At 40.4% G+C, this 22,758-nt stretch overlaps 1 protein-coding gene across 5 annotated transcripts in view; it reads left to right on the forward strand.

The window, feature by feature from the left end:
• The window catches only part of LOC138753759 (transmembrane protein 121), a 138,824-nt gene that overhangs the window by 73,654 nt on the left and 42,412 nt on the right, over positions 1-22,758 (forward strand). For 3 of the 5 annotated variants that reach the window (XR_011351408.1, XR_011351412.1, XR_011351411.1), the window contains exon 2: positions 12,680-12,764. The exons of 1 other annotated variant lie outside the window; for it this stretch is intronic. The gene's annotated coding sequence lies outside the window, so the exon portion shown is untranslated. Of the gene's footprint in view, positions 1-12,679; positions 12,765-13,921; positions 14,303-22,758 lie in introns of those variants that run through there. One more of the 5 variants, XR_011351410.1, reaches the window with a different exon arrangement.

Raw genomic sequence — 22,758 nt, forward strand, 5'->3', positions numbered from 1 at the left:
CGAGAACCACTGGCCAGTGGAACCAGTTGATAGATAGATGGATTAGTTTGGAAGAAGGATGATCATCCACTTCCTCAAATTTGTTCCATCAATCAATTTGATCATTTCTAATCTATATCCCTTGAGGTTGTAGACATCTCTCAACCATAATTAACCCACATAAGTCTTGGAAATTCCAATAAAACTTCTGCCCCAACACCATCTAAGTGAAGTGATTTCTACTTCCAATTATCAATATGCCTTGAAGTCATTCCCGAAATCATGAGCTCCATCATTTTTTTTTCTTTGTCCCAGCATGAATAGGGACCTGCTTTTATTTGCTGTGATACAAACTCTCCTCATGGTATGAACTCCCTGTAGTGTGTCCCATCTCCAAATGTACTCTTAGGCCAGCCTGAAAATACGGGTGTATTAAAACACATCACCCAAATCATCCATGTAGCAGGACACTTCACAGGGAAGCCAAAACTGCAGGTTATTTGACCACACACCTGAGATAAATATTTGTTAATATAAATGCTATTCTATCCACTAAATGAAGTTATACTTTAGGCAAACATGATCTTTCCTTCAAACCAACTATAATGTGTTTTGCACAGTCTCATTATTTGAGGTCAGTCTGGGGCGTTACATCTGTGGTCAGATACAGAGCAAGAGCAACACTGTGGAAATAAACTAATTATCTCTACAGACCACAAGGACAAAGTGAATCCTAATATTTATAATGTGAAATATGGAAACGCCCAAATATCTAATGTGTAATTACTGGATTAATGAGAGGGCTGGGAAGAAGCAGAGGCAGGCATTGGGTTACTCAGAGATGAAAGGACACAAAAATAGAGTTGCTTTTTGACTTTTTAACCACTTAACATTTCACATTTTGATATATTAAATCTGATAATAAATTATTAGAAAATACCATGGTTACATTCAGCACAAATAATGAGATCTTCTTTGCACTAATCCAATTGTAATATCTAAAAAGTCAATTCAGAAGTTTCCTCATTAACATCATTTAACTGCTACATTCCATTTTGCAATGAATGAGCTACATTTGGGTGTCCAATGCACTTGCCTGTTTCAGGTCATCAGCCTCTTTCAGTATAGGTGTCCAGTAAAGAGATGAGGGTCTTGGCAATCATTTTAGATCAGGGCCTGTGTTGTACATATTCCATCCAGTTCCAACAGCCTAAGAAAAGTAAAGGATATTTGTTGAGAGGCCCACAGGAGTAAGTAATATGAAAGAAAACAACATAAGAAATAGAAGCAGGAGTAGGCCATCCTGCCCACCAAGCCTGCTCTGCCATTCGTGGCTGATATGATGATAAGCTCATCTCCAACTACCTGCCTTTTCCTCCTATCCTGTAATTCCCCAACTCTATTAAAAAATCTATTCAACCTTATCTTAAATATATTTATTGAGGTAGCCTTCACTGCTTTAATGGGCAGTGAATTCCACAGATTCACCACCCTCTGGGAAAAGCACTTCCTCCTTATCTTGGCCTTAAATCTACTATCCTGAATCTTGAAGTTATGTTCCCTAGTTCGATTCTCCCCTACTTGTGGAAACAACTTAACTACCTCTATCTTACCTATACCTTGTATTATTTTATATGTTTCTATAGATCCCCTCTTATTTTTATAAATTCCAGCGAGTTCAGTCCCAGACAACTCAATTTCTCCTCATAGGCAAACCCCTCATCTTTGGAATCAACCTCGACACTACCTCCAATGCCAGTACATCTCTCCTCACGTAAGGAGACCAGAACTGTATGCAATACTCCAGATCCAGCCTCACCAGTGCCTTGTACAAGTGCAATATAACCTCCCTGCTCCTAAATTCAATCCCTCTAGCAACAGTCGACATTTCTCCTTCTTTCTTTTCCAATCTTTTTATTATTATTATAATTTATAAACACATACAGTTCAAAGAGATATGAAAAATACATAGTAAATAACGAATTAATACAGAGATATTAAACAATAATATTGCAGAATAAAAATATATCATAAAAAAAATTTTTAGATCAGTTTAGAGTATGAACTATCTCTAAAAAAAATGATATAATTAATAAAAATATATAAAAAGAGAAAAAAAACCCCAAAAAGGAAGAAAAAACAAATCTGAATTAAAAACTTAAATAAAAAATACCTACCGATATAACTAAATCACGCCGATCACTCCGATCTCATCTAACAGCCCAATTATCATACATAATCATAAAAAGAAAACAGAGCCAGATCAACTCACCACAAATGAAAATATTGAATAAATGGTCTCCAGGTTAACTCAAACTTAGAAGGGGATTCATAGACAGAGTTTCTAATTTTCTCTAAATTTAAACATAGTATAGTTTGGGTAAACCATTGGAAAACAGTGGGAGGATTAACCTCTTTCCAATTTAATAGTATAGATCTTCTAGCCATTAGTGTAAGAAAAGCAATCATACGATCCGCAGGAAGAGATAAATAAGTCAAATCTATCATAGGTAATCCAAAAATTGCAGTAATGGGATGTGGTTGTAAATCAATATTCAAAACGGTAGATATAATGGAAAAAATTTCCTTCCAATAATTCTGTAAAGAGGGACAGGAGCAAAACATATGTGTAAGGGAAGCTATTTCCAATTGACATTTATCACATATAGGATCGATATGAAAATAAAAGCGATGGAGTTTATCTTTAGACATATGAGCTCTATGAACAACTTTAAACTGTATCAGTGAATGTTTTGCACATAGAGAAGAGGAGTTTACCAGTCGCAGAATTTTATTCCAATTTTCATTGGAAATATGAAGGTTGAGTTCTCTTTCCCAATCATTTTTAAACTTTCCAAAAGTCCCAGAATTTATTTTTGTAATTATATTATATAATTTAGATATCACACCTTTTGGAGGGAATTTTGAATATAGTATATCCTCTAAAACAGTCGTAGTCTCCCGATTGGGAAAAGAGGGTAAAGTCGAAACTAAGAAACTCCTAATCTGCAAATATCGAAAGAAATGAGATCTAGGTAAATCATATTTCATGGATAATTGTTCAAATGACATGAAAGAGTATTCCAAGAATAAATCCGAAAAGCATGTTATACCTTTAACTTTCGAGAGTAAATAAGCTTGATCAATTAGAGAGGGATGAAAAAAGAAATTTAGTACAATAGGGGTTTCCAAGATAAAATGACTTAGGCCAAAAAATCTCCGGAATTGAAACCATATACGTAGTGTATGTTTAGCCATTGGATTATCAATTAGTTTATATAGTTTAGTAAGAGTAAAAGGGAGTCACCTCCCAAAATAGAACTAATTGAGAAATTTTGTACCAGTTTAATTTCTAAATTTACCCAATGGGGATTTAGAGATAATTCTGAATAATTCAACCAATACCTTAAGTAACTAATATTAATTGCCCAATAATAAATTCTAAAGTTGGGTAATGCCAATCCTCCCTCCAGTTTAGATTTCTGTAAATATTTTTTTCCCAATCTAGGATTCTTGTTTTGCCAGATATATGAAGACAATTTAGAATCGACCTTATCAAAAAAAGATTTAGGAACAAAAATAGGTATAGCTTGGAATATATATAAAAATTTAGGTAAGATCATCATCTTAATAGCATTAATTCGGCCTATCATGGATAGGGATAATGGTGACCAATTGGTAAGTAAACTACCGATCAGGTCCAATAGAGGGAAAAAATTAGTCCTAAACAAATCTTTATGTTTTTTAGTAATCTTAATCCCTAAATATATAAAATAGTCTCTAGCTATTTTAAAAGGCAAACTATCATAAATAGGAACCCATCCATTAAAAGGGAATAATTCACTTTTATTTAAGTTCAGTTTATATCCCGAAAAATTACTAAATTGGGCTAATAAAGATAAAACTGCAGGAATAGAATTTTCAGGATTGGAAATATATAGCAATAAATCATCTGCATATAGTGATACTTTATGAATATCCCTGCAACGAATAATACCAGTAATATTGGGTGCTTCTCTGATAGCAATTGCCAAAGGTTCTAAAGCTAAGTTAAATAATAAAGGGCTAAGGGGGCACCCTTGCCTGGTGCCCTGAAATAATCGAAAATATGGCGATCTTTGAGTATTAGTAAAAACCGAGGCAACTGGGGAATTATAAAGAAGTTTAATCCAAGATATAAATATTGGACTAAAATTAAATTTTTCAAGAACTGTAAATAAATAAAGCCATTCTACTCTATCGAAGGCCTTCTCAGCATCTAATGAAATAACACATTCTGAGGACTTATGTGAAGGGGTGTAAATAATATTCATCAATCTTCTAATATTAAAGGAGGAATAATGATTTTTAATGAATCCAGTCTGGTCTTCAGAGATAATATATGGTAATATATTCTCTAGCCTTGTCGCTAGAATTTTAGAGAAGATCTTAGAATCAACATTCAACAAAGAAATTGGTCTATAAGAAGAACATTCGGTCGGGTCTTTATTTTTTTTCAAGATTAGAGAAATCGTAGCTCTGTAAAATGATTGTGGTAGTTTACCCAATGTGATAGATTCATCAAACATCTTAATCAGCCAGGAAGAGAGAGTAGAAGAAAAAGCTTTATAAAATTCCACAGAATATCCATCGGGACCTGGTGCTTTCCCCGAGTTCAGTGAGGAAATAGTATTATTGATCTCAGAATCTGTAATGAGTTTACTTAATTCTAAGTTATCTTGAGGTAATACTTTTGGGAGTTTCAAATGTTCTAAAAAATTAAACATATTACTAAGGTCTTGAGGGGATTCTGAACTATATAAGGATGTATAAAAATTTTGGAAAGATTGATTTATCTCTTCCATTCTGTTTGCGAATCTCCACAATTTGGCGTCTAACTGAAATATTCTTCAGTTGATTAGCCAACAGTTTACCCGATTTCTCACTATGCACATAAAAATCAGATTTAGATCTAATTAACTGGTTTTCAATCGAAGATGTAAGTAACAAATTATATTCCATCTGCAGTTCAATTCTTTGTTTGTAAAGTTCTTCAGTAGGATCAGTCACATATTTCTTGTCAATGTCTTTAATCTTCTCAACCAATAGATGAATCTTGTTTTTGATGCATTTCTTCAAAGCTACTCAGTAAGAAATAATTTGACCACGAATATAAGCCTTGAATGTATCCCACAATATTCCATAAGAAATTTCCGTAGTGTAATTTGTTGAAAAAAAAAGTTAATTTGTTCTTTCATAAATTTAACAAAGTCTAAATCTTGCAATAATGTAACATCAAAACGCCAGTGCTTAATAGTAGAAACAGAGTCTTTGAATTTAAGAGAGAGTTGTAATGGGGAGTGATCCGAAATGGCTATAATGTCATACTTACAAGCAGTTACAAGTGAAATAAAACGTGAATCAATAAAAAAGTGATCAATTCTCGAGTATGAGTGGTATACATGAGAAAAAAAGGAAAACTCTATCTGTCGGGTGAAGAAATCTCCAAATATCAACAGCTCCGGAGTTAGTAAGGAAAGAGTTAATAAATGTAGCCGATTTATTCGGTAGGAACTGTGAAGGTTTCGACCTATCTAGCAGGGGATTCAAACAACAGTTAAAATCCCCACCCATTATTAAATGATATTCATTTAGATTGGGTAAAATAGTAAACAAAGATCTAAAAAACTCAGGGTGATCTATATTCGGGGGATAAACATTAACCATGACAACCTTAATATTGAATAATAACCCAGTAACCAATAAAAATCTGCCGTTAGGGTCTACAGTGATGTTATGTTGAACAAATGTAATAGAGGGATCAATAAACATAGATACACCTCGAGTCTTAGAGCATGAGTTGGCATGAAATTGTGGGCCTTTCCAAGATTTAAAAAAACGCAGATTATCCTCCTTCCTCACATGAGTCTCCTGTAAAAAAATAATCTGTGCTTTCAGTCTCTGGAATACTTTAAAGACCTTCCTCCTTTTAAACAGGTGGTTTAAACCATTAGCATTCCAAGAGACAAAATTAATGTTTTGATCCATTACTTAGGTCAACCCTCCAGTATATAAAGGGTTAACCAAAGCAGGGACCCATGCGCCCGGAAGAAGAATTAAGATATAAGGAAGGACCGGAAATGACGACGTGTCAGCCATATCTGTAGTTCTAAAAAAAATCAAGAAAAAACGAAAGAAAATGAAACATAAAAACCCCTGAAAGAAAAACAAAACCCACCCCCACCTACAAAGCCCCCCATCTGACCAGAGAGCGATCAGAGAAAAAAGAAGAAATAACACTAAACCTACCCCCATGTCTTCAGACGGCAGCTCCTAATATTAAGGTAAGATCCACCACCTAAACTTATAAGAAGGATAACTTAAGCTAAAATCAAATGCTAAATATTGATAAAAAAATATTTAAAAAGAAATAAAAGAAAAATCGTAATTGTGTAGTACCTGCTGATAAAACAAAGTCATAAAGAGTTAAATCATTTTAAAATTACTTTATGGAGAAGGACAAAGAGAAAATGGCGAATGTAAAAAAAAACCGCGAAAAGTTTTAATAAACAAAAAATAAAAAAAATCGCCATTTTCAGTAACTCAGAAATAAAATAGTAAAGAATATAATCATATTATTAGTATAGATTAATATAAAATTAAACATACACTTATATATTAAAAAAAATTCTCACAGAGGAGAAAAAAATATATATAAAAATGTGTTAGAGATGAACAAGATAATTAGAGCTACAATGATCTATTACTTTTCGAATGGTCAGAAATCAGAGTCTGACTATTAACCTGAAAAAGACCGATATCTACCGCATTTTTTAATCGGTCACTCGGGCTGAGAGGTCGCGCTAGACGGGAAATTAGCCGACAGGTAGTTCCGTGCTGCAGACACGGAGTCGAATATTTGACAAGCTTGGTTCTCCGGAGAAATTCTGAGCCTCGCAGGATACAGGAGCGCAGATTTCAGTTTCTTCTCAAAATATTCGGACATCAGATCTTTAAACAGTCTTCGAGCCCGTACTACCTCCAGACTAAAATCTTCATAGGCTCTTAGACTAAAGCCACGAACAGTCACATTTCCAAGTCTTCTGGCTGTACGAATCAATCTATCCTTTGTACTCACGTAGTGCATACGGACCATCACCACTCTGGGTTTAGAAGCTTCAGCATTTCGGTTCCAGATACGATGTACTCTATCGAGTAGCGGTGGATCAGCAGGGAATTCGGATGGGTATGCTTCTTTTAATAGCTCAGCAAAAAACGTCAGGAGATCTCCTTTCTCAATGCCTTCAGGAATTCCAACCAAACGAATATTTTGTCTTCTGGAACGGTTCTCTGAATCAATGCTTTTCAGCTGGAGCGCTTCTAGCTGTTTAATTGCTTTGGAAAGTTTCTGTTCGACCTCAGCCAGTCTAATCTCTTTTTGTTGTAATTCAGTCTGAAGAGCTGCAATTAAGATATATTGTTTTTTGGTTTCAGCTTCTGAGGCAATTAAAGCTGTACGAAGTTCAGCTAGGTCTTTTTTGCAACAAACATCTTTGAATTCATCACGAAAAAATTTTAAAAAGTCAATGAAGGTCATCTCACTTAGTTTAATGTCTGGTTGTTTCTTCTCTCGGCTGTCACCTTCTTCTGCCCGGGTTTTAGCTCGTGTAGCTTTTCCTTCAGTCATTTCTTCAAAATTTTCAGACTCAAGTATAAATAGAGAAATAATAAAGATCTTTCTGACTTCTGTGAAGTTAGTTCAAAGGTGGATACAGGTTAAAAATAGTATATTTTATGGAGCAAAAACCAAAACGTGTTCACTCCATGAGCGCCACCTGGAGACCACCGACATTTCTCATTCCCACCTCTTCTTCTCTCTCACACTCTTTTTCTCTCCTTCTCCTTATCATATTAGCCTCTGATCCAGCCTGAAAGGGAAGCCTCAAATAAACAAACCTCTTACAGCCCAACTGCACAATTTAAATGAGTCTCTAAATCATGGTGGCCCTTTGGTTGAGAACCATAGACTAAACACATGCGCATTCAGCTGTCACTAAATGCAGCCATACCACAGATCAGTGTGTTTAGAACTTCCATTTGAACATTTGCTAGAGTTCATTTATGGTCCTAAAAGGACCATAGTGAAAGTGCTGAACCTTCCAACAGTTGGATCCTCCAATCAAAAGCTTTGTTTGTTCTCAGTGGGTATTTGTAGTCAGTCTTCCAGGTGTTCAACAATGGACAGGATCACAACAGAGTCCTTTCTTATTATCTTCAAACAAAGTCAACAGTTAAATGTCATGGAGACACGAGACAAACAGCATGGGAACCAGTTCTTCGCAAATTGAATCCATGCCCACCATCAGCTGCCTATGCACACGAATCCTACATAGAGGCATACCTCATAGAACAGACCCTTTGGCCCAACTAGTTCAATATTGCATTCTGGGCAAATCCCATTTGGCTGAACTTGATCCTCTTACCCCATTCCAAACTCCTCTTATCCACGAGTCTGACTAAATGCCATTTGAATGTTGCAATTCCTCCTACTTCTACAGTATCCTCTGGCATCTATCATCCTCTAATTAAAATCAGGCCCTTAGAACATGGATTGGCATGTAGAATTATAACATTGTGGTCATTAGTGAATCTTAGTTCCAGGAGGGGCAGGACTGGAGGCTCAATGTACCGGGGTTCTATCGTTTCCAATGCGATAGAGCAGTACGGATGAAAGGGGAGAAGTGACATTACTTGTCAGGGAAAATATCACAGCTGTTCTTGGGCAGGACAAGCTAGAGGACTCATCTACTGAGGCTATAATGATGGATCAGAGGAACGAGAAAGATATGACCATAATAGTGGCATTGTATTATAGACTATAGGAGTGTAATTTAAACATTATATCCAAAAATAAAGCACACATCCATAAAATGGGCATCTGCCTTCCTTTATTTTGCTCTTAATGGCCTCCTTTCCTCCTCCCAGCTCACCCCTCGTGCCATTCACCTTGCCTACCAATTGGCTTATTCACACATGCAAGCATTATCTTCCAATCAATGCCCCATCACACTGAAAAACAAAATCAGACTAGCTCCAATCAAGGACGTTCTTCCCGACATGTCCAATCTTTCTCCAATAACTTCATTAAAACTAATGGGAGTTATAATTACTGGACTCCATTGTCACTGCCTGACCTTGTTTTCTGAGAGGAGAACCAGTGTTTCATCTTCTCTATATGACCATACTGAGTTTGTCTGCCTCTGATGTAGAACAAAATGCAATTTAAAACACAGACCTTTCCTCTCTCTTTGCCATGCCACTGTCCACTATATTTGATCTCTTTAAGCACAGCACTATCCACCAAATTCTCCTCTGCTTCATTCTGCAGTGAGCTCTTATCCTCTGCCAATCAATTTTAACCTTTCCCAAGAAGCACTAGCAAATCTCCCCGTCAGAACAGATCCGGACTGCTCCCTCTCACATTCACCAGCCAACTACGACTCTCGCCAGCCAACTCCTACTCTCGTTGGCATCCTCCCACTCTCACCAGCCACCTCTCACCATCACCAGCTCCCTTCCACTCTCGCCAGCCTCTCCCTCTCCCATTTTTATGAGTCACCCACCCCCCCCCCCACACTCTCACTAACTCCTTCCCGGTCTCCCTGCCCCCCACACCAGGTCCTCAGCCATGCATTTATCCATTTTTATCTTTTCCTAACCTGATTAGCATATACAAATCAACATTAATCCCATTTTTTATTCTATTCACATTTTCAAGTTCAAGTTCATTATAATCTGACTGCACAAGTACAACTAGATGAAACAGTGTTCTCCGGTCCCTGATACAAAACATGCAGGCACACAAACAGACATAACACTCATATAAACACAAGCAAGACAAATACTCTCTCTCTCTATACATATATCTATGTATCACTATCTACCTATCTCTACCTCCATATAGGGCATGCACATCTCTCTTTCTTTCTCTCTCTCTATATCTCTGTATATCTACATGTACAGATCTCAGCCTGATGGTGCTAGGTCTGATACTCCTGTATCTCTTTCCTAATGGGAGCAGCTGAAAGGTGCTGTGTACCAGGTGGTACAAGTCCTCAGTGATTTTGGGTGCCCTCTTCAGACAGCAATCATGTCGACTGGTGGGGGGGGGGGGTGGGGGAGGGAGACCACAGTGATCCTCTCTGCCACTCTTATGGGCCTGTGCATTGACCTCTGATCCATTTCTCTGCGGCAACATTTCCACATTGCGATGCAATCGGCTAGGTCTCTCTCAATAGAGCTCCTGAAGGTTGGCATGATAGCCTTGCACACTTCAGTCTTCTCAGGAAATGTAGACACTGCTGCATCTTTCTGACAAGTGAGGAGATGTTGATAGCATCCATCCCCAGATTATACCATGCACCTACACACTGGGGGCAATCTACAATGGCCAATTAAATTCCTAACTCACGTCTTTGGGGATGGGAGAGGAAATTGGAGTACCCGGAGAAAAGCCACACATGCACGTGAAAATTGCACACAAGCAGCAGCAGAGATTAGGACTGAATGTTGGTCTCTGGAGTTGTGAGGCACCAGTTCTACTTGCTCTACTACTGTGGAGCCCACACTAATCAAAGCATGAGACTTTCTTTTTCTTCTGTGATCAGACCTTTTAAAATTCAAATCCTGGATAGAATATTGCCAATTAGAAGGAGAACAGTTCCTCAGTGCACCAGGGAGTTCTTTGGCAACTGTGCGGCAATGAACATTCCACTGATAGCAACAAAACAGTCAACTGCAGGGGAATGTACAGTTGGGCAGGCAGAATCTAGAGAGACAAAGGGAGTTAGCATTTCAAAAAATGATCCTTTCGGATTATGCTAATTGAGAGATGCATGTTGTCCAGGATTCCCCATTTCCGATATTGCTTCATATTCTCTTCTCTGCCTTGCTGAGAGAGCAGGTGGAGCCTCGGCTATGTCAGCGAAGCCCTCCCTCACTACTGCTCTGGAGTGCATGCTGAAGTTTCCACAGTGGACTTGTGAGCTAACAATTCTCTGTATTAAGAGTGCAGTTCACTGCCCCACAGCTGATACATGAACATTGGAGTCTCTTTCTGTTGTTCCATGGAGTGAGGGCACCCAGTTCCCATCTTAAATCCAGTATCCACCGAGAAATCTAACGAATGTTATTCAGTCATTGCCAAAAACTTTTTCATCCTCACCAACGCTGTGTGGCTGATACAGCCTGACCATTTTTCATTCACATATTTCATCTTCACTCCTTCAATCATCTTTTTTTTAAATTTTGCCATGAGTGGTGTCCATCTTTGGGTGTTTTTCCCGAATGGCCAAACACAAAGCTCGACAGACATTCTATTGTGCAGTATTTCTCCGAGGATGGGGCTGATTGCTAGCAAGGTACTCCACCAAGGAGAAGGTGAGGACTCATCTTAACCTGAGCAGACCCATCCAATTATCTTTTCTTGAGGGAGGACTGAACCTTCAGAGGTTGTTGAACTGAAGCCCTTGATGAGGCATTAAAGATGCTGGGGTGGGAGAGGAGGAGAGCAGCCAATACTCCTGGTAAAGATCACCCCTTGACCACCAACATTTTTCTCTTCACTCCAATTGAAGGCTGTAAGGCCACTTATTGCCCTCATTTGCAATACTGCCATGTTGTTTTGCCTGTAAATAAGTGCCCCCAGCATCTCCCCTGGCCACTGACCACATTGCTGCATGTTTGATTCCTTTCCTGCAAGCTGTCATTTTCTCGTTGGCTCCGTCCTTCTCTCTCTTGCTTCAAAAATCGCAATTACTTCCTTTTGTATTTTATTGCCTTGTTTCTAAAACTTGGTTTTTAATTTCACCTCGTGAACATGCCCAAGGAACTGGGCTTGGTCGAAGATTTCGTCATTTGTCCCGCAGTTGAGACTGAGCAGAGGAAATGGAAATTGCCTCTGTGGCTCGAGGCGGTCTTGTGATTGCACTTGCAAGCAGTTACCAGATGTCACTCATAACTTGTTCGGTGGATTGCTTGAAAGTTACTATAGAAGATCAGCTGTACAATTGGCTGAGCAGTAATAAGTGAAAATACATCTCGTGCCACAAGAACTAAACTGGCATCTTGTCCTGGTATCTAGAGCTGGCGTCAGGTGATTGTCCCAGGTGGGTTGGTAATTAGATTGAAATTTTCACGGCAGAAGGAACCAGAGAACCCAGTCACCAACCCTTCCCCTCCTCACTCAGCCCATTAAATCTGCTTTGATCTTCACTGCTGCCAATGGTTTTTCAACATCCCTTGCCATCTCTCCACTGTGATTGCCTCCATAGCCCTCATCTGTCTCTTCTCCTTGAGGTTGCCCTCAAATTGGATCTTCCCAACACACTCATTCTACTGTGAACTCTTTCCCTCTGTAATCCTTCCCACTGCCACTGCTTCCCTAGGGATACCTGCTGTAATTTCTCCTCCATGTCCTTTCCTGTCGTCATCGCCAACCGCTCATGGTCTGTCCCTTTATAATGAAAATATAGAAGACCCGAACAGGAATAGGCTGTTCAGCCCTTCAATATGATCATCGCTGATCATTTACTTCTGCTCCCTATTCCCATACCACCTGAGCATTAAGAAATATATCTACTTCTATTTGAATGTATTTTGGTGACTGGGCCTTCACTACCCTCTGGGTGAAGAAATTTCTCCTTACCTTGTTTCTACACAGAATTCCCATTTCTTGAGGTTATGACCTTGGCTTTGGACTCTCCAACAATTGGAAGCATCATCCTGGATCTGTTCTGCTAGCTACGGTAAGAGTCTAATAGATTTATAGAAGATCTGCTCTTATATACTCCAGAGAATACAGGATAAGTCAACCCAGTCTCTCCTGATACAAAGTCCCATCATCCAGCAAACCTTTGCTGAACTCTTTCAATGGCTCCATTCCTCTGATTAGACCAAAATTGCATGCAAAATTCCAGGTGGCAGTTTCACCAAGCTCTGTTCAACTGTACAATAGCAGCAATATAATCCTTGCTCCAGTCCTTAAATTGAAGCCTAACCCATCCTGAGCTCAACCCCATTGACTTCTGCCACATGGTAACTCCTACTGAGATCACTCCTGCCTGCACAGTCTCTCATTCAGACATCCGTTCTGCCGCAACTTCTGAAGTCACTGATCTATCTTCAGTGGTACTTTTCCACCTTGGAGTACTTCTCTCAGACATGTCCACGATGCCCGAGATAACGTAGGCGGACTCTCTGATGAATAATACTGAGTCATAGGCACCACATTATTCGGCTCACAGTTGCTCATGAGCTAATGAGCAATGTAACGATGACACCATCTTCCACTGACTAAATTCATACGCGTAACTGCAAAGGCCAGGTTGTGTGTTACACTGGTGAAATTACATTACAACATTTACACTGCCTCTTTAACTCAATAACACAGCTTATAAATGTCTTCAGATGGCCTTTGGAGATTACTAAGCAATATGCCCAGCTGAAATCAAATAAAGCTCGTTAATTTTAACCCATTGAAATCCATGATATGATTCATTCAGCCCAGATGTTGAAAGCAATACTTTCAAACAAAGATAAACTTTGTGTTTATTACCAGGGAAGCATTTCTGAGATATTAGAAAGTACTTTTGAAGTGTCAACATTCATTTTATCAGAGAACACAAGATCTTTGCACAACATAAGGCAATGATACCTATATCACTCAGATAATCCATCTTCTGAGGGGAAAATTTTGGCTAGACCAAGTGGCACCATTGGATAATTTCAACTTCCAATCTGGAAGCCACCACCACTAACAGTGTCATGTTCCTTCAGTTTTTCAATGGGTGTTTCAACATAGCTTATGGACTGGGATGCAACTTAAACCACAACCCACCAGCCAAGAGATACAAGGTGCCATTAATTGTACTTACATTGAAAGTGTCATGTGCTCTGTAACCAGATGGGATTTTACGGTCTGAATATTTAGCAGTCCCCAGAAGACCAAGGTGGACAGAGGCGGACACAACCCTGCCATTTTGTCTACAGTCTCTCTCCTGAAGCTGCCACAGAAGATGACGTCGAGAAAATAAAGACTATCCTCTCACCATCTAGCTACTGACTTTAATCTAAAGTCTACTCTCAACCCTGTCCCTGGCCAGGCAGAGCAAGGATATTTGATACCATTGTGATTTCAGGAAAGCATCAAGAGTTCCCATTCTGTAAGAATGCCTGGCTTCTTTTCTATCTGAAATGCAAACACATTCACAGAATGAACATTGTTCTATTCAATTTTTATGCATCTGACCATGACATATAAATCTCAATAAACTCTTTAAATGTTCTCATTGTGTTTGACCCCTTGTCCTATGGTATTTTGGTCCTCCAATGCAGGAGGCAGCAGATGATCTTGCGCTTTAAAACCTGGACCAAGGAGGACCAGTTTCAGATAGTAACAAGCAGGCAGCACTCGGTGTTATTTTGCTGGCTGGCCATCACTCCTGACAGCACAGGTTCTGGGGTCCTTGAAGAGCTTTTCTGACCACTTACATCCTCCTCCATCAATTTTCCTTCGCTTTCTGGGGCTATGAACACCCATTGAGCTAACTCCACAAGCTGCTCCATCAAAGCCTCCACTTGTGCACTGCTGAAGAATACATTCTAAACCAAGCCGCCCACAGGAGGGGACCCCACGGCGACCCCACCACTAACACAGCTCCTCACCCCCTTCACTCTCCAAAGAGAGAGCTAACCCTCCCCCTATTACTTCTCAGCTATTTTCTCGTTTGTCCTCCCCAACCCATATCCACCAATGATCTCTTGAATGCTGGCCTGTGCACCTCCCCCTGCCCCTTCTTCCTTCCTTTCCCCCCTCTTTCTCTCCCCCCGCCCCCATCACCATTTTATTCAGGTGCCTGCCTGTTTTCTGCTCATGATGAAGGGCTCAGGCCCAAAACTTTGGTGATAACCCTTTGCTTTGTGTAGGTACTTGACAGTGCAGGCACAGGCTGGCCCGCCCTCCTGATGACATCCTCTCATAGACTCCTCCTTGGACTTCTCCCATGACCCAGGCCATAAAGGTCGAGCCACTTCTTCCTTCCCTGCACTTCCCTAGTTTGGACCCGGGCCAGCAGTCTTGTGTGTAATAAAGCCTATCGTTCCCCTCAGTCTTTGTAATTATTGGGGCAACTGGTAGTGTCCAACAGATGCTACAATGACCTGCTGAGTTTCTCCTGCCCTTTTGTGTATTGCCCCACAATCACAGGCTCCAGACTTTCCTCAGCAGCCACTGGCATTTGGGGATCAGTTTTCCCTATCAACTCTTATCTGTTCCATCAAAACACTTCACAACTTTCCCCTTGGTCTTCTATGACTTTGAGAAAAAATTGCTCAAATATTTATAAGTCTCTCCCATCAGGCAGAAGATAAGCTTGAAATCATGAATGTCCAGATTAATGAACACTTTTTTTCCTGCTGTTACCAGATTCTTGAATGAACCACAATGAAAATTCAGAGCCTGGTGATGGAGGGAGCATAAATGTAGTCAGTTGGAAGGTTTGAAATAGGTTTATTTCAATGCAAGAAGTATTAGGAATAAGGGAGATAAACTTAAAAATAAGGATCACTGCATGGAATTACAATATTGTGGCCGTTACAGAGCTTTGGCTGAAGCAAGGACAGATTGGCTGATGCAGGTACCTGGGTTTAGATGTTTTAAAAGGAATAGGATGGGAGGTAAAAGAGGGGAGGTGGGGGGGTGGGTGAAGAGTAGCATTACCAAACAGGGATAGTATCACAGCTGTAGAAAGGGAGGTCGTTGTGCAGGCATTGTTTACTGAGTCAGTGTGGGTAGAAGCCCGAAACAGGAAGGGAGCGGTCACTGGGTTGGGAGTAGTCTGTAGGCCCTCCAAATAGCCCTCAGGACACTGAGGAGCAGATAACTTGGCAAACTTTGGAATCATGCAGGAATAACAGGGTTGTTATGGGAGACCAATTTGATAAATATTGTCCAGCATCTCCTCAGTGCAAGAGCAATAGATGGGGGAGAATTTGTCAGGCAGACAAACCAACTAAAGGAGAGATTGTCGTGTGGATTGTGGAGGGTCATGTGACCTCTTCAGCGAGCCTGAGATTGGAAGTGACCTCACTTGCCAATCAAGGGTTAGATCTGCCCACATGTGAGGCAGATTTGTGATTGGTCCTGTGGGTTTCAATTGTTAAATCTGCCCACAAGCGAGGCTCACACGCAAGCACCAGTGACCGGGGTTCAAATCCAGCACTGTCTGTAAGTTCTTCCAGTGTCTGCATGGGTTTCCTCTGGGTGCTCCAGTTTCCTCCCACCATTCAGATGTAGGTCAATTGGATGTAAATTGGGCAGCATGGGCCAAAAGGGTCTGTTTCCATGCTGTCTGTCTAAATTAAATTTTAAACAATGGATCAGGCTATTTGTGGTGTCCTTGTCATCTTCATGTTGACTTCTGGAAAGAAAAGGGTGAGGTACTGACCTGGGTAACCTTAAAATGTACACTCACCTGCCTAACTTCTATTTAATTACTGGCATAATTGGACACAGGACACTTTTACAAATCTTGATCCATATAATACTGGATACTGAACCTGACCAGGTGACAGACCCCTCAGTAGGAGTGAATTTCGGTGATAATGTCCACAGCTCCCTGATGTTTAACATTGTTAGGGACAAGGAGGAGGCCAAATGGTAAAGTGTTCAACTAGGAATGGGCGAATTATGTTGGAATTAGGCAGGAAAAAGGGAAAATAAATTGGGAAATATGTTCTCCGGGGAAAAAACACAGAAGTGATATGAAGGATGTTTCGGGACCACTTTTGCAGTGTCTGGATAGGTTTATCCCAAGGATAAGGGAACTGTGGTAGAGAAAAGAGGTTTTGTTACCTTCAATAAGTTTCCAGCATCAGACACACCTTTTCCCTCCCCTCCTCATTCTGCATTCCAAGTGGACCATTCTCTTTGTGATTCCCTAGCCTGCTCTTCCATCTCCACCAACTGTTCTCCTTTAACATGTCCATGTGACTGCAAGAGATGTAATACCTGCCCTTTAACCGCTTCGTTTCCCACCACCTGGGTAACCAAGCTCTCCTTCCAGATGAATTGGCAATTGACTTGCACTTCTTCCAATCCAGAGTACCGCATGCTGCCTCCACTCCACTGGAAAAACCAAACACCGATTAGGTGAGCATCTGCAGTTAGCCCATGGGCAACACTGAGCTTCCAGTTGCCTGTCACTTCAGTTTTCCACTTCATTTCCATTCTGAACTTTCTCCCCATTCATTTCCATTCAACCAAACAGAGCCTTCACTTCTGAGCCCATCTTTCTTTTTGTATCATAATTTCCAATCTAAAAGGATAATGTATGCTGAGATGTCTTCCTTTGTGGAAGTAATTCATATTATTTTACAATGAAGGTTCTCTGAAACTTATGAATGGAAATGTTTTAATTTTTAATTTAGAGATACAGCTCAATAGCAGGTTCTTCCGGCCCAGAGTCTGCACCACCCAAATACACCCTTGTGACCAATTAACCTACCAACCCCATATGTCTTTGGAATAGAATGCCTTCTGTTTTAATTTTGAAGGCATAACACTGATGATTCCTATACAATTAAACCTGTCCCAATGGCTCAGTTGTCGTTGCCAAGGCAAATAGCGCCTTTGGAAGACTACACAAAAGAGTCTGGAAAAACAACCAACTGAAAAACCTCACAAAGATAAGTGTATACAGAGCCGTTGTCATACCCACACTCCTGTTTGGCTCCGAATCATGGGTCCTCTACTGGCATCACCTACGGCTCCTAGAACGCTTCCACCAGCATTGTCTCTGCTCCATCCTCAACATTCATTGGAGCGCTTTCATCCCTAACGTCGAAGTACTCGAGATGGCAGAGGTCGACAGCATCGAATCCACGCTGCTGAAGATCCAGCTGCGCTGGGTGGGTCACGTCTCCAGAATGGAGGACCATCGCCTTCCCAAGATCGTGTTATATGGCGAGCTCTCCACTGGCCACCGTGACAGAGTGCACCAAAGAAAAGGTACAAGGACTGCCTAAAGAAATCTCTTGGTGCCTGCCACATTGACCACCGCCAGTAGGCTAATATCGCCTCAAACCGTGCATCTTGGCACCTCACAGTTTGGCGGGCAGCAACCTCCTTTGAAGAAGACCGCAGAGCCCACCTCACTGACAAAAGGCAAAGGAGGAAAAACCCAACACCCAACCCCAACCAACCAATTTTCCCCTGCAACCGTGTCTGCCTGTCCCGCATTGGACTTGTCAGCCACAAACGAGCCTGCAGCTGACATGGACATTTACCCCCTCCATAAATCTTCGTTCGTGAAGCCAAGCCAAAGAAGAACAATTGACTTTACTCTCATTGTTTACAAGCCAAGTCTTAAAGGTTAATAGGACTTCACAAATCAATAAGCAAATCCTAGGGCTGTCTGATTAAGTCTTTCCTTATGACAGAGGAGCTCTCATCTGTCCATTAACATAGTTTTGAAGGAGACCTGTAGAGTTTACTCCAGTATCCTGGCTGATATTTATCTCTTAACTGAACACAATTACTTTGGCCATTATCACACTGCTGTCTCATGGAGCTTTCAATGCAGAAAGCAATTCACATGTTTTGTGCTTTATTGGATAACTTTGCTTTGTGGGCTGGAGGGCATTCTGAAGTCATGAAAGGACTATGGATACCTGGATCACAGTCTCTTTCTTCTGGGGCACCAGAGGAAAATTTCTGTTCCCGCTCAAGTCCAGAAGGGAAATCCAATCTCCTTGGGTGTTTACTGGCTCCGATCAACCTCTAAACGGTGTTGAGCCTCATGGTAAACTTACCAGAGTTTCTTACTCTGGCCTGCCCAGTAAAGTATAACAATGTCCTTGTCAATCATTATGCTGATCTCTGGAAAGAAGAGGTTGAGGTACTGTCCTGGCTAACTTTAAAATGCATACCTAATGTCAATTTAAATTACCTGCATCTTTGAATACAGGTCTCTTTTGCAGATCTTGAGTTCATTTCATACTGAGAATGTGTGGTCTACATTGAGAGAATCATTTTATATCACCAGGGTCAAACTGGAGAAATAATTATACCACAAAGCCTTTTCAGCTCTTAACAGTCCCTGTGTTTTCACAGGTAGATTAGATAGAACCACCCTATTCAACCACCCACATTATTAAGGGACATCAGTCCTTGTCAGGAAGTGAAAGGCAAAGGAAACAATTTAATGTTAAAGTGTGGAGAGTGAAACAGTGTCGAAGTGATAGGCATTGGCGAGAGATCCAACTTCAGTCCATCTTGCAGTGTGAGGGCTGGATGTTCAACACTGACAGGAAGCAAAGAGATCGAAAGGGGTCACAATTCAGATATGGTGGTCCCACCAATCGAAAGGGTGTTGAACAGCTTTCATAGATATACTTCTTCCAAATAATTTTCCATCCAATTAATAAATTTTGAAGGGTAGTCACTGAAACAACCAATCTCTTTCAGAAACTCTCGAACATTGAATAAATGGTCACAATATTTAAATTTAAACATACTGCATGGTAACAGGCCCACAAGTCTGTGCCACCCAATTTACACCCAATTAACCTACACCCCCCCCAGAATGTTTGAACAGTGGGAGGAAACCAGAGCCCCCAGAGAAAACCCACACAGACATGGGGAGAACATATAAACTCTTTACAGACAGCACGGGATTCAAACACCACACAATATCTGCTGGTTTAAGGATCAATATTGTCCAGAATAATGAGAAAAACTTCCACTCCTTTTTCCTCCCCCAAAAGAAGTCCCATGAACCTGTTTATCTCCATCTGAAATTGCAGCAAAACCTTTGGTTTCTAGCTCCAAGAAGATATTATTGATGTTGCAGCAATACCCTAATAACTCCATTGGGATGTCAGGCAGAATTATGCATTTCTTGAAGGGAATTTAGACTATTTGAAGGATGTAATTACACTGGAATTGGTGCAGAAGCGATTTACCAAGGATATTGCCTTGGATTGGAGTACTTCAGTTACAAGAAAGATTGGATAAGTTAGCTATGAGAAATCAGATATGGTTATGGCATATACAGTAAACAGTAGATGGAGGCTCAAATCCACAGTTCCCTGAAAGCAACACCACAGGTAGATGGGGCGATGAAGAAGGCATATCGGATGCTTGCCTTCACAGGTTGGGAAATAGAATATAAAAGTTGGAATGTTATATTATGAAATACTGGTATGACTGCACTTGGATCACTGTATGCACTTCTGGTCACGATATTGTCAAGAAGGATGTGGTTGCGCCAGAGAGAGTCTAGAGGACATACACCAACCACAGTGTTGGCTTGTTTGATAAACTGTAGAAATGGAGAGAGTACAAACACACAAAGCTGGAGAAACTCAGCAGGTCAAAGTGTCCTTTATAGAGCAAAGGTTAAAATACATAACCGACATTTCATGCTTCAACCCTTAAGCAAGGTGTGGAAAACTGTCAACAGGCATCTGAGCGCAGAGGCAAAAGGTGATAGGTGGAGAAGGGAGGGAGGGGACAGAAACGATCAAGGGGAGGGGTTACATAAATCTAGGTCAAGATGGAAAACTGACTTGGGTATAATGATTGATGAAAAAAGGTGGTCTGAATTATGTTGAGACAGCATGACCAATACTATAGGCATAAGGTATAGATTGGAGCAATATAATTTCTTGCACCAACTATATCTTACACCGTAAAAATTACACAAATTAAAATCAGAAATATCAGATCAATGTTTTAGATGCAGCGAAGAAACAGGAACCTTTTTGCATTCAACCTGGTTATGTTCCAAGGTGAGGCCTTTCTGGGAAGATTTGGAAAATCTTCTAGAACAATTCAATTTATACAGATACCAGAATTGTTTATATTGGGAAATATAGCAGATGTAAGGCCTAAAATGAGGCTTCCGAAACACCCATTAGAATGTGTAAAGATCGCATTGGTGTATAGTGGTTACCTGGAAATCTGATTCCTATATAGATAGAACTCGTTGGAAAGCAGAAATCTATGCTTGCATTCCCCTGGAGAAAATAACTTATAACATTAGGAAAAAAATACAATGTTTTTCTAAAAATTTAGAATCCATATCTTCTAAACGTAGGTGTAGAATCTTAACGATGCCCCCTCCCCCGCTGTTGCCCCCCCCCCCCCCCACCCGCATCCAGGAACCACCTGGGATTCTGGGGAAATCAGGATATTTGTCCCTTGTCAGAAGATTGATTAAACCTTTTTCTTTTCTCTCCTTTCTCCCCCCTTGGGTGGATGGGAGGAGAGAGGAGAGGGATAGGGCTTGTTCTTCTCTTTTTTCCTTTTTTTTTCTTTTCTTACTCAAAATCAACATCAAATGATAAGATTGTTTCTTTTATGTAATTGATGAATTTTATGTTTTCATGTTGATTTGAAAATAAAAAAAATAATTTTTAAAAAAGAAGCAATTCAACCCTCAAGGCTTAGAAAGCTGCCGATGAAATGTGGGTGAATGTAAATGTTATAGGCAAGTACAGGTGCTCCTTGACTTACAATGGGGTTACGTTCCAATAACCCATTGTAAGTGGGAAAATCGTAAGTATGTAAAGAATACAGGGCCGCACCTACCAAACATCATGGCCTAGCCTACTTTAAATGTGCTCAGAACACTTACCATAGCCTACTGCTGGGCAAATTTATCTAAAACAAGGCCTGTTTTATAATTATATGTTTAATGCCTTTTATTCCACACTGGGGAAAAAAAAACAATTTTTAAAATCATAAAATATAGCAATAACAACCATTGTAACTTCAAATAAAAATGCAAGTCAGACCTTCTTGAGTAGAGGAGCAGCTGTACAATGGTCGACATGCACATGGTGGGCCAAAGGACCTGCTTCTGTGCTGTACAACTCCTCAATTCAGCTCCCACTGAGCTGGCGAAGGAGAAGGGGTGGGCACTTGCCACCCTGCCATCAATCAACCCCAGTCACTGCTTTTGGATTGAGGAGGTCTTGGCATATTTCCTGGATCGGGAAAGCAATATTTCAACCAAGACCTTGTAAGTGATCTGTAAAATTCCTCAACATTTTGAGCACCTCTCCTTTATCATCTTTATTCTATGATCATCTTAATTGATGCTGGGTCAAGGAGCTTCAACATTGTGGATAATGTCTCAAAAGGACTGTAGCAACTGGTACGTCCCATTTAAGGGATCATGCAAAACCAGACAGTGTTTGCCAGCAGTTCAGAACATCCAATTCCAATGGAATAAATCAGTTTTCATTATGAAGCCATCTGTCTTGTCAGGGCTAATGGGTTTGCAGGAATATTTTTCCTAAGGGGAAAAAAAAATCATCTGTTTGTGCAATAACATGCAGGCACAGAATAGCTGGTAATCGCTGGCTAAACTCTTACTGCCTTGCACAAAGACTGAGGATCAGCAGGCAGTCTTTATGGTCTGTCTTGTGCTCAAAAAAATGCCAGCACTATTTTTTATTCCCATCAATAACCCCTTCATAACATTGGTTTGACAAGAAACATTCGCTAACTCAGCCAGCCTTGCGATCGCCTGAATCAAATTATTCAGCTTCCTTTCAGAAGAGAGGTGACCTGTTACAAACAGATCTGTCCTGAAAACCATCTAATCTCCTCCCCTCCCCCACATTCAGCAGTATCGGTTGGGTTGATGGATGCTGCGCCAATCTCCTGAGCTCTTCAATGACCTTTCCGCTATTTGCTCTGCCAAACAATTTTGTTGACTGGCGCTTTGCATA

The sequence above is a fragment of the Narcine bancroftii genome, chromosome 2, assembly GCF_036971445.1.
Source record: "Narcine bancroftii isolate sNarBan1 chromosome 2, sNarBan1.hap1, whole genome shotgun sequence".
NCBI classification, from domain to species: domain Eukaryota; kingdom Metazoa; phylum Chordata; class Chondrichthyes; order Torpediniformes; family Narcinidae; genus Narcine; species Narcine bancroftii.